A 13560-nucleotide genomic window follows, 5' to 3' on the forward strand; every position below is an offset into this window, starting at 1 on the left:
TCAAAAGCAGCTTGCATCCAAGGACCATATATCTTTGACAAAAGAAGACAGGGAGTGAGGGGACGCCCCAGAACCAATTCTGAGAGCTGAGCTCTGAGGCCTGATGCCTGCAACATGGATGTTCCAAAAGCCAAATGACCAGAACAGATTGGAACAGATGGAAGGGGCAAGTTTTCAGAGGTCAGGCCGTAGCATTCTTAGAAGACTCAAGGACTGCTGGCATAAGCAGAGCCCAGAAAGTCTCATCTAACAGAGAAGATACGAAACAAGCTGTAAATCAGCATAAGAAGTAAATATGGGACAACCTAGAGTGGTCAATGATGACTGAGGTTTTATGAGAGTATCTGTATAAATATACATTCTTCTCAAATTTGTTTCATTTTATGTATTCTAATGTTCACAAACTTAATACTTACAAGAGTGTTTCCAAGTTTACTGTCTTAAAAACATCTTTACATGAAAGATCCCCCTACCTGAACCCTCCTACACTGTTGGTGGGAATGCAAGCTGGTGCAGCCACTCTGGAAAACAGTATGGAGGTTCCTCAAAAAGTTGAAAATAGAGCTACCATACGATCCAGCAATTGCACTACTGGGTATTTACCCCAAAGATACAAATGTAGGGATCCGAAGGGGTACATGCACCCCGATGTTTATAGCAGCAATGTCCACAATAGCCAAACTGTGGAAAGAGCCAAGATGTCCATCGACAGGTGAATGGATAAAGAAGATGTGGTATATATATACAATGGGATATTATGCAGCCATCAAAAGGAATGAGACCTTGCCCTTTGCAACAACGTGGATGGAACTGGAGGGTATTACACTGAGCGAAATAAGTCAAACAGAGAAAGACACGTATCATATGACCTCACTGATAATGAGGAATTCTTAATCTCAGGAAACAAACTGAGGGTTGCTGGAGTGGGGGGGGTGGGAGGGATGGGGTGATAGACACTGGGGAGGGTATGTGCTATGGTGAGCACTGTAAATTGTGCAAGACTATTGATTCACAGATCTGTACCTCTGAAACAAATAATGCAATATATGTTAAGGAAAAAAAAAAGAAGATAGCAGGAGGGGAAGAATGAAGGGGGGGAAATTAGAGGGGGAGATGAACCATGAGAGACGATGGACTCTGAAAAACAAACTGAGGGTTCTAGAGGGGAGGGGGGTGGGAGGATGGGTTAGCCTGGTGGTGGGTATTGAGGAGGGCACGTTCTGCATGGAGCACTGGGTGTTATGCACAAACAATGAATCATGGAACACTACATCAAAAACTAATGATGTTAATGTATGGTGATTAACACAACAATAAAAAATTAAAGAAAAACATAAAAAAAGAAGAAAGATCCCCCTACCTGCCTAATTGACTGTACAATCATGTGCGGTTTTGTTTTCTCTTTTTAATTTACTAAGGAGACTCTTTCGGATGCTTTCCTACTTGTTAAAAGACCCACACAGTTTCCTGGTAGGAGCTACAAAAATTGTAGGACATGTGTGGGTGATGGGATAATTAGCTTCTCGAGGATTAGTCTTGATTTTTTAAACCTGTTTGGTAGTGATGAATAGCAACCAACTTTGCTTTAACCCCAACATGGCAGTCTGGTATCTCCATCAGTCTCTTCTTTGGTTGCTCTGTGTTTCCCCATGATGAACTTTAGTCCTGCTGCCTGTAATCCCCGCCTGCCCATGTGAATGTAGCCCTCTGCAGACGTCAGGCTTCAGAGACTCCCCTGCATGGTAAGTATTAACTCCCTGCACCTTTCCCAGCCTGCATTTGTCTGACCTTAGTGTCCAGTCTTCCGAGTTCCAACCACAAGAGCCTTTTTGTGCTTTATTGGTTTTAACTCTTCTGTTCCTGCTTCTGAAATCTTTGTTCAGGCCATGCTGGATGCATGAAAAATACTTTCTATTCATTTGCTCTGCCAACCAACCCTCTCCCATGCTAACCTCACAGGTTTATCTCCTCCAGGGAGTCCTCCTGAACAATTAGGAACTAGGTTTCCACACACTCATCCAGTTTTCAACCACAGTCATTTCCTTAAAATTTGTGTCATTTAATGGAGGAATATACGTTTTCTTTTATAATTAACATGGCTTTTCCAGCTAAAAGAATCTTGCCCCAAGCACAACTGTGCATCCTTTCTTGAAAGTTTCATCACATGCAGAGAGTCTGTCTATTCCTCACATCAGCTTTCTTTCTCCCTCATCATCCATTCTCTTGTATGAAGTTTTTCCTAGCTAACTAAAAACTGTTTCCAAGATGCAATTTAACCGCCTCCTCACTACATCATCAATGTACTTGGCACCCACATAAGTGAGATGTGTCCTTCTAAGTGCATGGCTTTATTAAATTAGCATTATTCCACAGTCTCATAGACCCTGTATTTCCTTTATGCCTGAGTGGACTGCAAGTCAGGAGACCTAAAACTAGTCCTGCTTCTCCTGGTTATATGAATTCAAGCCTAGTTTTTTCACTTTTATGAGCTTCAGATTCTTAATCTACAAAATGAAAATCATGAAGGAGTCTTCTAGATCTAAGGTTCTGCTATTCTCGATCTGTGAGTTAATTCCCTGTTGGGACTACTTCAACCCCCTGGCACTGTCATCCAACCTGAAACACCTCCACTCCTCACTCCAAGGGCAGGTGGCAGTTCTTATAACCTATTTTTTTTTTATTGTGTTTAGCACATAGCCAACAGTTTTGATACAATATGGAAAGAAAGCTAAATATACTTGAACAAATCTGCAAATTTCAGAGATAGGGAATAGAGGAGTGTGTCCTGTGGACTTCCTAATTACTGCAGGTCCTCAGAAGACACACGGCAAGGAACAATGAGTTCTCTCCCTGTCTCCTCCTGGGGAAATTGCTATATTAGATCAAACCCTTCCATGAGGAGAAGCTACATTTCATTTTCTTTCTTTCCTTTTTTGTCAAGACAGCTTTCTTCTTCTTCTTTCTTTTTTTTTAAGATTTTATTTATTTATTTGACAGAGAGAGACACAGTGAGAGAGGGAACACAAGCAGGGGAAGTGGGAGAGGGGGCAGCAGGCTTCCCGAGGAGCAAGGAGCCTGATGCGGGGCTCAATCCCAGGACCTGGGATCATGACCTAAGCCGAAAGCAGACGCTTAATGACTGAGCCACCCAGGCGCCCCCTTCTTTTTTTTTTTTTTTAGATTTATTTATTTGTCAGAGAGAGAGACAGTGCGAGCACAAGCAGGGGGAGCGGCAGGCAGAGGGAGGAGCAGGCTCCCAGCCAAGCAAGGAGCCCGATGCAGGACTCGATCCCAGGACCCTGGGATCATGACCTGAGCTAGAGGCAGGCGCTTAACTGACTGAGCCACCCAGGCATCCTGCTACATTTCATTTTCCAGAAGCCTTATAATCATGGTGAATGGGGATGGGATACAGGGGCAGTGGAAGGGGTCAGTAGCTACAGCTGCTTGAATGCTCAATTGTGTGGAGCTCTAAATCCTGGTTTTCCACCCAGTGAACCTGTTTCCTGGCCTCTTCATTCTGGGTACAAGAAGACTGTTTCTCAGGCCTAGCTGTAACTGTGACAGTTGAGGCCAGCCTCATGATGCTGTGAAGATCCAGGAGAACTCTTTAAAGAGTCCATATATAGTTGATTACTTGTTTGTACAGTTTAATCCTCTCTGGACTGTCCATAGTAACTGGAGGATACTGCTGCCTAGCTCCAAGGGCCATTTTAGAGATGATGTTGTTTACAGGCATAGATCAGTGAATGCCAGGGTTTCAATGGAACTTAAGAGATTATGTGTTCACTTATCATTTAATACCTTGTCATTTCCCAAAAAAGTACCTGGAGAGGCTTATAAAATATATACATATGTTAAGACATTTAAAATATAAAACTAGGGGTGCCTGGGTGGCTCAGTCGGTTAAGAGTCTGCCTTCGGCTCAGGTCATCGTCTCAGGGTCCTGGAATGGAGCCCTGCATTGGGCTCTCTGCTCGGTGGGGAGTCTGCTTCTCCCTCTCCTCCCTGCTTGTGCTCTCTGTCGCTATCTCTGTCTGTCTCTCTTTCAAATTAAAATATATATATATTTAAAATACAAAACTAAACAGAGAGGGGAAATTCATAGCTCCCTTGTTTACACATAAGGAACAGAGACTCAGAGAGACAAAGTGATTGGCAAAGACAAAGAGCTGGGACCAGAAACCCTTCCGTTTGTTACTGGTGACTTTGATTCCAGGCTGATAGTTCCCCTCTCCACCCCAAGTTCTGCCAGCATCTTGAGTGACTTTATCCACCCCAAGTTCTGCCAGCATCTGGAATGACATCACCTCGAATGACATCATCTCAAATGACATCATCTCCCTGTGGGAAGCCCCTCCAGCCCCTTGGCCTCTTGGTTGACCTTCTCGTCTCCACTGAGCTCCTCCTTCACTCCACTTCGGCAGTCCCTTCCCATGTTCACATCTTGGATCTCACGGTCACCATTTTTGACTGTCTGACTTCCACAACACTACATTAGACATCTTCCTGTCTTCAGCAGCATTCTACACATTTTGATAGGTTGTATTTTTATTTTCATTCAATTCAACTAATTTCCCTTTTGGTTTCTACTTTGACCCATGGGTTATTTAGAAGTGTATTATTCAGTTCTCAAATACTTGAAAATTTCCAGAGATCTTTCTGCTAGTTATTTCTAATTCTATTGTGGCAGAAAACATACTTTGCACAACGTGAATCCTTTTAAATGTATTGGAACTTATTTTATGGCCCACAAAATGGTCCCTTTCAGTAAATATTTTATGAGCATTTGAAAAGGATGTGTATTCTGCTATTGTTGGGTAGAGTGTTCTATAAATGTTAACGAGGTCGGGCGCCTGGGTGGCTCAGTTGGTTAAGCGACTGCCTTTGGCTCAGGTCATGATCCTGGAGTCCCTGGATCGAGTCCCGCATCGGGCTCCCTGCTCGGCAGGAAGTCTGCTTCTCCCTTGACCCTCCCCCCTCTCATGCTCTCTCTATGTCATTCTCTCTCTCTCAAAGAAATAAATAAAATTAAAAAAAAATGTTAACGAGGTCAAGATGGTAGATTGTGTTCAAGTCTTCCATATACTTACTTATTTTCTATTTATCCTAGCAATTTTGAAAGAGGGATATGAAAGGGCACCTGGGTGGCTCAGGTAGTTAAGCGTCTGCCTTTGGCTCAGGTCAGGATCTCAGGGTCCTGGGATCAAGCCCCGTGTCGGGCTCCCTGCTCAGCAGGGAGTCTACTTCTTCCTCTCCCTCAGCCCCTCCTCCCCACTCATGCTTGCTCTCGCTCTCAAATAAATAAATAAAAGAAATAAAATCTACAACTGTAATTGTTGATTTGTCTATTTCTTCTTGCAGTTCTATCAGTTTTTGCTTCATGTATTTTGAGGTTTTGTTATTACATGCATTAGAGTTTAGAGTTTTTAGGTCTTTCTGACAATCATTGTGAAATATCCATCTTTATTCTTGGTAATATTTTTTGCTCTGAAATATACTTTGGCTGATATTAATGTAGCCATTCAAGATTTCTTTTGGAATAATGTTAGAATGTTGTATTTTTTTAAAAGTCCTATTTGTATATTCACATTTAAAGTGCATTTCTTGTTGGCAGCATATAGTTGAGTCTTCTTTTTTTTTTTTAATCCACTATGACAAGCTTTGTCTTTTAATTGGGATGTTTAGGCAATTTAAATTTACTATGATTAGAATATGATAAGGTTTGAATCTATTTTCTTGTTATTTGTTTTCTATTTTTCTTTTCTGTTTTGTTCCCTTTTCCTTTCTTTTGGATTACCTGAGAATGTTTTATGATTCCATTTTATGTCCTTTGTTGGCTCATGTTATGGGCTGAATTCTATCCCTCCCAAATTCGTATCTTGAAACCCCAAATCCCAATGTGACTGCATTTGGAGATAAGACCTTTATGGAGGTAATTAGGGTTAGATGAGGTCCTAACGGTGGGTCCCTAATCTAGTAGAACATGTCCTCATAAGAAGTGGAAAGAACATGAGAGCTCTCTCTGTGTAAACACAGAAGAAATGGCCATGTGAAGGCATCTACAAGTCAGGAAGAGAGACCTTATCAGAAATGAAATTTGCCAGCAACTTGATCAGGGACTTCTAGCCTCCAGAACGGTGAGAAAATAAATGTGTTGTTTAAGCCACCCGGACTGTGCTATTTTGTTATGGTAGCCCAAGCAGATTAAGATAGCTTACTGGTTATAACTCTTTGTTCTGTTATTTTAGTGATTGTGTTAGGATTTATACTATACATTTTTTTTGAGAGTTTTTTTTTTTTTTATGTTATGTTAGTCACCATACATCATTAGTTTTTGATGTGGTGATCCATTTTTAACTTATCACAGTTACCTTCAAGTGATATTATACCACTTCATGATAGTGTAAGTATCTTATAATACTACACTTCCATTTTTCCCTTCCTGATGTTTATGCTATTATTGATGTACAGTTTACTTTACATATGTTACAAGCCACACATTTCATTTTTATTGCTTTTGTTCAAATATTCAATTATTTCCTTTAAACAAAACTTCCCAGACTCTTCATTTTAATTTTCAAATTCATTAGATACATATTAGCTGTACTCCAAATGACAGCAAATGACAGTTTTCCAAATGTTTCAACACTGCACAATGTAGGTGTCCATTTTTCTGGCCTCCGATAATACTTGACTCCATCTTTAGCCCATTTCCAAAGCCAATACCACATATTTTGTTTTTTGTTGTTGTTGTTCTTCTTTTTCTTTTAAAAAATTTTGGTATCGCAGCATCCCAGTTCTAGGTAGCAATTTCTGTATTAGCTTTGCTGGAATAATAAACATACCATGCATCATAAAAATTTAAAGGACAAGAAAGCTTAAAATGATTGCATTTTATCTGACTTTAAAATCTCTATGCCAGCTTTCTATTGGTGAATATTTGTCTGGTGTATCTTTTTCCATCACTTTATTTTCTATATCATTGTTTTAGATTTTTATGTTTTACACAGTGTATACCTGAATTTTGTTTTAAAGATCAAATTGGAAAGTATTTGTATTTGAATCAATATATTAAATCCATTTGCATTTATTGTTTTAACAATGTATTTGGGCTTCTTTCTGACTTTTTTTGTTTGTATTTTCTATTCACCATGAATTCTCTTTGCATCTTTTATTTTCTTTTCTCTCAGACTGATAAAGATCAATGTATTCTCCTTACTTTCCTCTACCACTATTGAAAGTGTATAGTCTATTTCTATTCTTTTGGTGGCAATCCTAACATTATCCTTACCAATGTGTATTTTTCTAACAAACTCTAAGTTAATTCCTACTTTTATCCTGCTTTGAAGTCAGACAAGGATCTGAGCTTGTTTAACCCTCCCTCAGATCACTCCATTTTGTTTCAAGAGGTTAGTATTCTTTTTATTCTTACTATTTGCACTCAACATTAAATTATATTTACCACAATGTTTTAATGTTTCTTTAACTTACAATATTTTTTTGCATTTAATCCCTCCCTTCTGGGTTCATTTTTCTTTTTGCAAAAAAGCAAGAACTTTATGAGCCTTCTTAAATTGTAATTTTGCTGGGCATAGAATTCTAGGTCATAGGATTTTCTATTGGAACATTGATGCTCTTACAGTGTCTTCTTAGTCTCTGTTGTAGTGGATGAGAAGCCTGCTATCAAACTGATTGTTGTTCCTTTGGGTAACCGGTTCTTTCTCTCTCTTGTTGTTAAGATTTGTTATTATTCTTGATTTTCCCTAGTTTCCCTACAGTGTTTCTATATTTCCTAATTTCTGGAAAATTCTTGGTCATTTTCTATTTGAAAAATGTTTTCTTGCTGTCCTCCTCACTTTATCCCAGAATTCTTATTGAAATTATTTTTCATCCCATCTCTTTTATCTGGCTGTGCTCTAAGAGATTTCTTCACTTCTGTTTTCCAAATTGGTAATTCTCTCTTCGTCTGTGTGAATTCTTGTCTTAAAGTCACTTGTTTCTGTTTTATATATAGTATTCTTCTTTTACCACTTTGTCTCTTTCATACTGCGCTTTATGTATAAATCTTGTTTCTTTATCCTGGCATTTGCTATTTTTAGTGCTTTTCATTTCTTTGTGTGGATCCATATTTCCCTTTTGGTATCATTTCCTTCTCTGTAAGGGTCTCCCCTTAACATTCTCTGTAGTGTGGATCTGCTGGCAAAGAATTTTTTCCTCAGCTTTTGTATGTCAGAAAAAAAATCTTCATTTTTGAGAGGTATTTTCACTGGGTATAGAATTCTAGGCTGACAGTTTTCTTTTTACTTTCAGTACTCCATTCAGGGGCTCCACTGTCTTCTTGCTTGCCTTGTTTTCAATGAGAAATATGCCTCATCCACATACTTGTGCCTCTGTATATAGTGTATTTGTTTTTCTCTGGTTGCTTTCAGGATTTTCTCTTTTATCACTGGTTTTGAGCAATTTGATTATGATAGATCTTGGTATAGTTTTCTTCATAGTTCTTGTGCCTGAGGTTTATAGGGATTCCTGGATCTATGGTTTATAGACTTTGTCAAATTTGAAAAATTTTCAGCCATTATTATGTTAAATATTTTTCTGTCCCTCTTCCCCTATGGGAAACTCCAATTACATGAATATTAGGGGGCTTAGTTGTTCCACAGTTCACTTATACTTTGCTGCTTTTTTAAAAATGATTTTGTTTATTTATTTGAGTGACAGAGAGCATAAGCCAGGGATGAGAGGGAGAAACAGGCTCCCCACTGAGCAGGGAGCCCAACGTGGAGCTCAATCCCAGGGCCCTGAGATCAGGACCTGAGCTAAAGGCAGACATTTAACCAACTAGCCATGAGACACTTTGCTCTTTTTAAAAAATTATTTTTTTCCATGTGTCTCATTTTGGATAGTTTCTATTATTGTGCTTTCAAGTACACTTAAGTTCTCTCCTGCGGTGTCTAATCTACTGTTAATCCCATCCTGCTATTTTTCACCTCAGCCACTGTAGTTTTCACCTAGAAGTTCAAACATGGATTTTTCTTTATGTTTTCCATGTCTCTACTTAATTTGAATGTATGGAATACTTTAAATAATAACTGTTTTTAGGTCTATCTCTGCTAATTTGAACATCTGTGTCAATTCTGGCTAAGTTTCAATTGATCCCCCTTTCCCCCATTATGGGTCATATTTTCCTGTTTCTTTGCATGCCTGGTAATTTTGGATTAGATGCCAGACATTGTGGATTTTACCTTACTGGATGCTCAATATTTTTGTATTCCTACTATTTTATATCCCTACCTATTCATAAGCTTTGTCCTGACATGCTGGTAAGTTACTTTGACAGACTGATCCTTTTAAGACTTGTTAGGCTGAACCAGAGCCTAGTTTGTTGAGGGCTTACTATTTCTCAGTATGAGGGTAAGACCCTTCTCAGTACTCTACCTGATGCCCTGTGAATTTCAGATGTTCTAGTCTGGCTGGTGGGAACAGGCACTATTCCAGGCCCTTTGTGGGCACTGGGTACCTCTTTACTCTATTTCAGGTAATTCTTCCCCATCCTGGGGAAGTTTCCTCATATGCTGATCAATACTTTGATGAATACTTGAGGGGCCCTCTGAAGATCTCCAGAGTTCTCTTTCTGTGCAGCTTTCTTCTCTCCATTCTTCTGTTCCATGAAGTCTGGCTGCCTTGGTCTCACTGGACTTTCAGCTCCATCTTTTAACTCAAGAGACACCCTGCACTAAACCTGGAAACTCAAGGCAGCAAGCTAGGGTATTCATAGGGCTCACTCTGTTTGTTTCCTATCTCTCAGTGATTACTCTGTTCTTTGTTGTCTGATGTCCAGTGTCTTGAAAATTGTTGTTTCTTATATTTTACCTGGTTTTCTGGTTGTTTTGGGCAGAGAGTGTATATCTAGTCCTTGCTTCTCTATCTTGGTCAGAAGCAGAAGTCTCACATCTTCCTTCCTGAATGCAACTTATTGTCCTTCCAACGTGCTTATTTAATTACTCTTACTATGATTTTTCTTTAACCCTATTGGGACCTCTAGTTCATGGAGACCTCTACTTTCTCCCAATCCATTAATACTCTTCCTTCATCACTTTCCTTCTCATGCAGCTTGGTTTTCATGATCCATTATTTCAGGAATGCTCTTACCAATGTCCTCAATTTCCTCGCCCCTCTCTGCTCATTTAGCTCAGCTGTTTACATGGTAGAAAATCAATGTATTTTGAAATGAATTGATAAATAAATGAGAAAACAGAGCATATATGTTAATTTCTGACAACCTCTTTGCCTATATTTCAAAACTAAACATTTTTTTAAACATTATTGCTTTATAGTACTATATCTCTTTTATCAGTGCAGATGACAACTATATATAAAATTAGGTTGTCCTTTATCTATAACTGTCATTTACCCAAGTCTACATTACTTAGGATGTGTGCTTGTTGATTTTTCTAACTAAAAGTCATGGACTTCTGGTTAATAATTAAGTCAGTAATAGAAAAACAATGTTTAAGCATGAATGAAATTTAGAGGTAACTTCCTATTATTTTCCAGTTTTACAAATGACAAAACTGAAGTTTTCAGAAGATAGATGATTTGGCTAAAATGTTTTTCAAAGCTCATATAGCTGCTTAACAGCAAAATTAGGACCCAAACCAAACTTCTTGACTCCAACCTAGGGTTCTTTCCATCTCACAGCAGCACTGTATTTTCTTGCCCAGGTCTGCTTGTATCCAATACTCCATGTTTGCAGACAATTTGGATGTGGTTTATAGTAGAGCTTGTCCTGGCTTACCAGTGATACCATAAACTACTTAATGTTGGGGTGACCACAAGATTTCTAGAATAAAGTCATGCAATCTTATAACACAACTTATAATAGGAGCACTGTGGCACATATGTCATGTCCTTACACTTGGGTAGAACATCCTTTCAAACATTAGTTAGTGACTCTTCCATAGGGGATTCAATAAATTCACATCCCTCCTTTGTAACACCCTACTGTGTAGAATCCAAAGCCAGATGCCAATAGAGAACTCTACAGGCTAATATATAATATAATAAATCAAGCCCTAAGATATAGAAGGGCTCATGGCCCTCTAGACTGATCAGGACATTGTACCCTCAAAAATTTGTTCCCTAAGTCTGGAAAAAGTTTCAAGAAGAACAAGAAGACTTCTCATCTCTATACTCTGACTATGCGTTAACATTAATACATATAGGGGCTGATAGTCATGGACAAAGCCTAGTGGAAGTTAGGCAGTGGCAGTAACAGACAACAAACAATTAGTTTACATGAGTAACATTATTTCAATGTACAAGCATACTTGTTTTACTATGCTTTGCTTTATTCTGCTTTGCATGTACTGTGCTTTTATAAATTGAAAGTTTGTGGAAACCCTACACTGAGCAAGTCTACTGGTACCATTTTCCAACAGCATTTGCTTACTTTGTGTTTCTATGTCACATTTTGGTAATTCTCACAGTATTTCAAACTTTTTCGTTATTATTATGTTTGTTATGGTGATCTGTGATCAGCAATCTTTGATGTTACTATGGTAATTGTTTGCCATGAACTGTATCCATGTAAAATTAAGCAAACTTAATCAGTAAATGTGGTGTGTTCTGACTGCTCCGTTGATGGGCTATCCCCCCATATCTCCCCTTCTCCTTGGGCCTCCCTATTCCCTGAGACACAGCAATATTGAAGTCGGGCCAACTAATAACCCTACAAAGGCCTCTAAGGGTTCAAGTGAAAGAAAGAGTCTGTATATCTCTTACTTTAAATCAAAAGCTAGAAATAATTAAGCTTCCTGAAGAAGGCATGTTGAAAAGCCAAGATAGGCCAAAACTAGGCCTCTTGCACCAAACAGTTAGCCAAGTTGTGAATGCAAAAGAAGAGTTCTTGAAGGAAATTAAAAGTGCTATTCTGGTGAACACAAAAATGATAAGAAAGTAAAACAGCCTTATTGCTGATTTGGAGAAAGTTTCAGTGGTCTGGATAGAAGATCAAACCAGACACAACATTTCCTTAAGCCAAAGCCTAATCCGGAGTAGGACCCTAACTCTCTTCAATTCCAGGAAGGCTGAGAGAGGTGAGGCAATTGCAGAAGAAAAGCTGAAAGCTAGCAGAGGTTGGTTCATGAGGTTTAAGGAAAGAAACTGTCTCTAACATGAAAGGGCAAGGGGAAGCAGCAGGTGCTGATAGAGAAGCTGCAGCAAGAATCTAGCTTACGTAATTCATGATGGTGACTACATTAGACAATAGGCTTTCAGTATAGACAAAACCACCTTCTGTTGGAAGAGATGCCATAGCTAGAGAGGAGAAGTCAGTGCCTGGCTTGAAAGCTTCAAAGGACAGGCCGCCTCTCCTGTTAGGGGCTAATGCAGCTGGTAACTTGAAGTTGAAGCCAGTGCTCATTTCCCATTCTGAAAATCCCAGGGCCCTTAAGAATTATGCTAAATCTACTCTGCCTGTGCTCTATGAATGGAACAACAAAGCCTGGATGACAGCACATCTGTTTACAACATGATTTACCAAAAATTTTAATCCCCCTGTTGAGACATACACTCAGAGAAAAAGATTCCTTTCAAAATATTACTGCTCATTGACAATGCACCTGGTCACCCAAGAGCTCTGATGGAGATGGACAAGATTAATGTTGTTTTCATACCGGCTAACACAACATCCATTCTGCAGCCCATGAATCAAGAAGTAATTTCAACTTTCAAGTCTTATTATTTAAGAAATACATTTTGTAAGACTCTAACTGCCGTAGATAGTGATTCCTCTGATGGATCTGGGCAAAGTACACTGAAAACCTTCTGGAAAGGATTCACCGTTCTAGCTGCCATTAAGAACATTTGTGACTCATGGAAAGAGGTCAAAATAGCAACATTAACAGGAGTTTGGAAGAAGTTGGTTCTTGCACTTGTGAAGTGCAAGACTCCAGGGGAGGAAGTAACTGCAGATGTGGTGGAAATAACAGGAGAACTAGAATTAGAAGTACAGCCTGATGATGGGACTGAACTGCTGCAATCTCATGATAAAATTTTAAGAGATGAAGAGTTGCTTTTATGGATGAGCAAAGAAGCCGGTTTCTTGAGGTGGAAACTACTTCAAGATGTTGTGAAGATTGTTGAAATGACAGCAAAGGATTCAGAATAGTACCTAGGCTTAGCTGATAAAGCAGTGGCAGGGTTTGAGAGGATTGACTCCCATTTTGAAAGAAGCTCTACTGTGGATAAAATGCTATCAAACAATGTCGCATGCTACAGAGAAATTGTTTGTGAACGGAAGACTTAATCAGTGCACATACCTCACTGTTGTTTTAAGAATTGCCACAGCCTCCCAACCTTCAGCAACCACCACCCTGATCAACATCGAGGCGAGACCCTTCACCAGCAAAAAGATTACAGCTTGCTGAAAGTTCTGATTATGGCTACCATTTTTTAACAATAAAGTATTTTTAAACTAAGATATATACAATGTTTTTAAGAAATAATGCTTTCACACACTTAATAGACTACAGGATAGTGTCAACGCAACTTTTATAT

At 39.0% G+C, this 13560-nt stretch overlaps 1 protein-coding gene across 5 annotated transcripts in view; it reads right to left on the reverse strand.

Moving 5' to 3' along the window:
* KALRN (kalirin RhoGEF kinase) overlaps positions 1-13560 on the reverse strand; it is a 648894-nt gene that overhangs the window by 159679 nt on the left and 475655 nt on the right. The window lies entirely within an intron of this gene.

This window comes from Mirounga leonina, unplaced genomic scaffold, assembly GCF_011800145.1.
Source record: "Mirounga leonina isolate KUSES-001 unplaced genomic scaffold, KU_Mleo_1.0 Mir_115, whole genome shotgun sequence".
NCBI lineage: Eukaryota > Metazoa > Chordata > Mammalia > Carnivora > Phocidae > Mirounga > Mirounga leonina.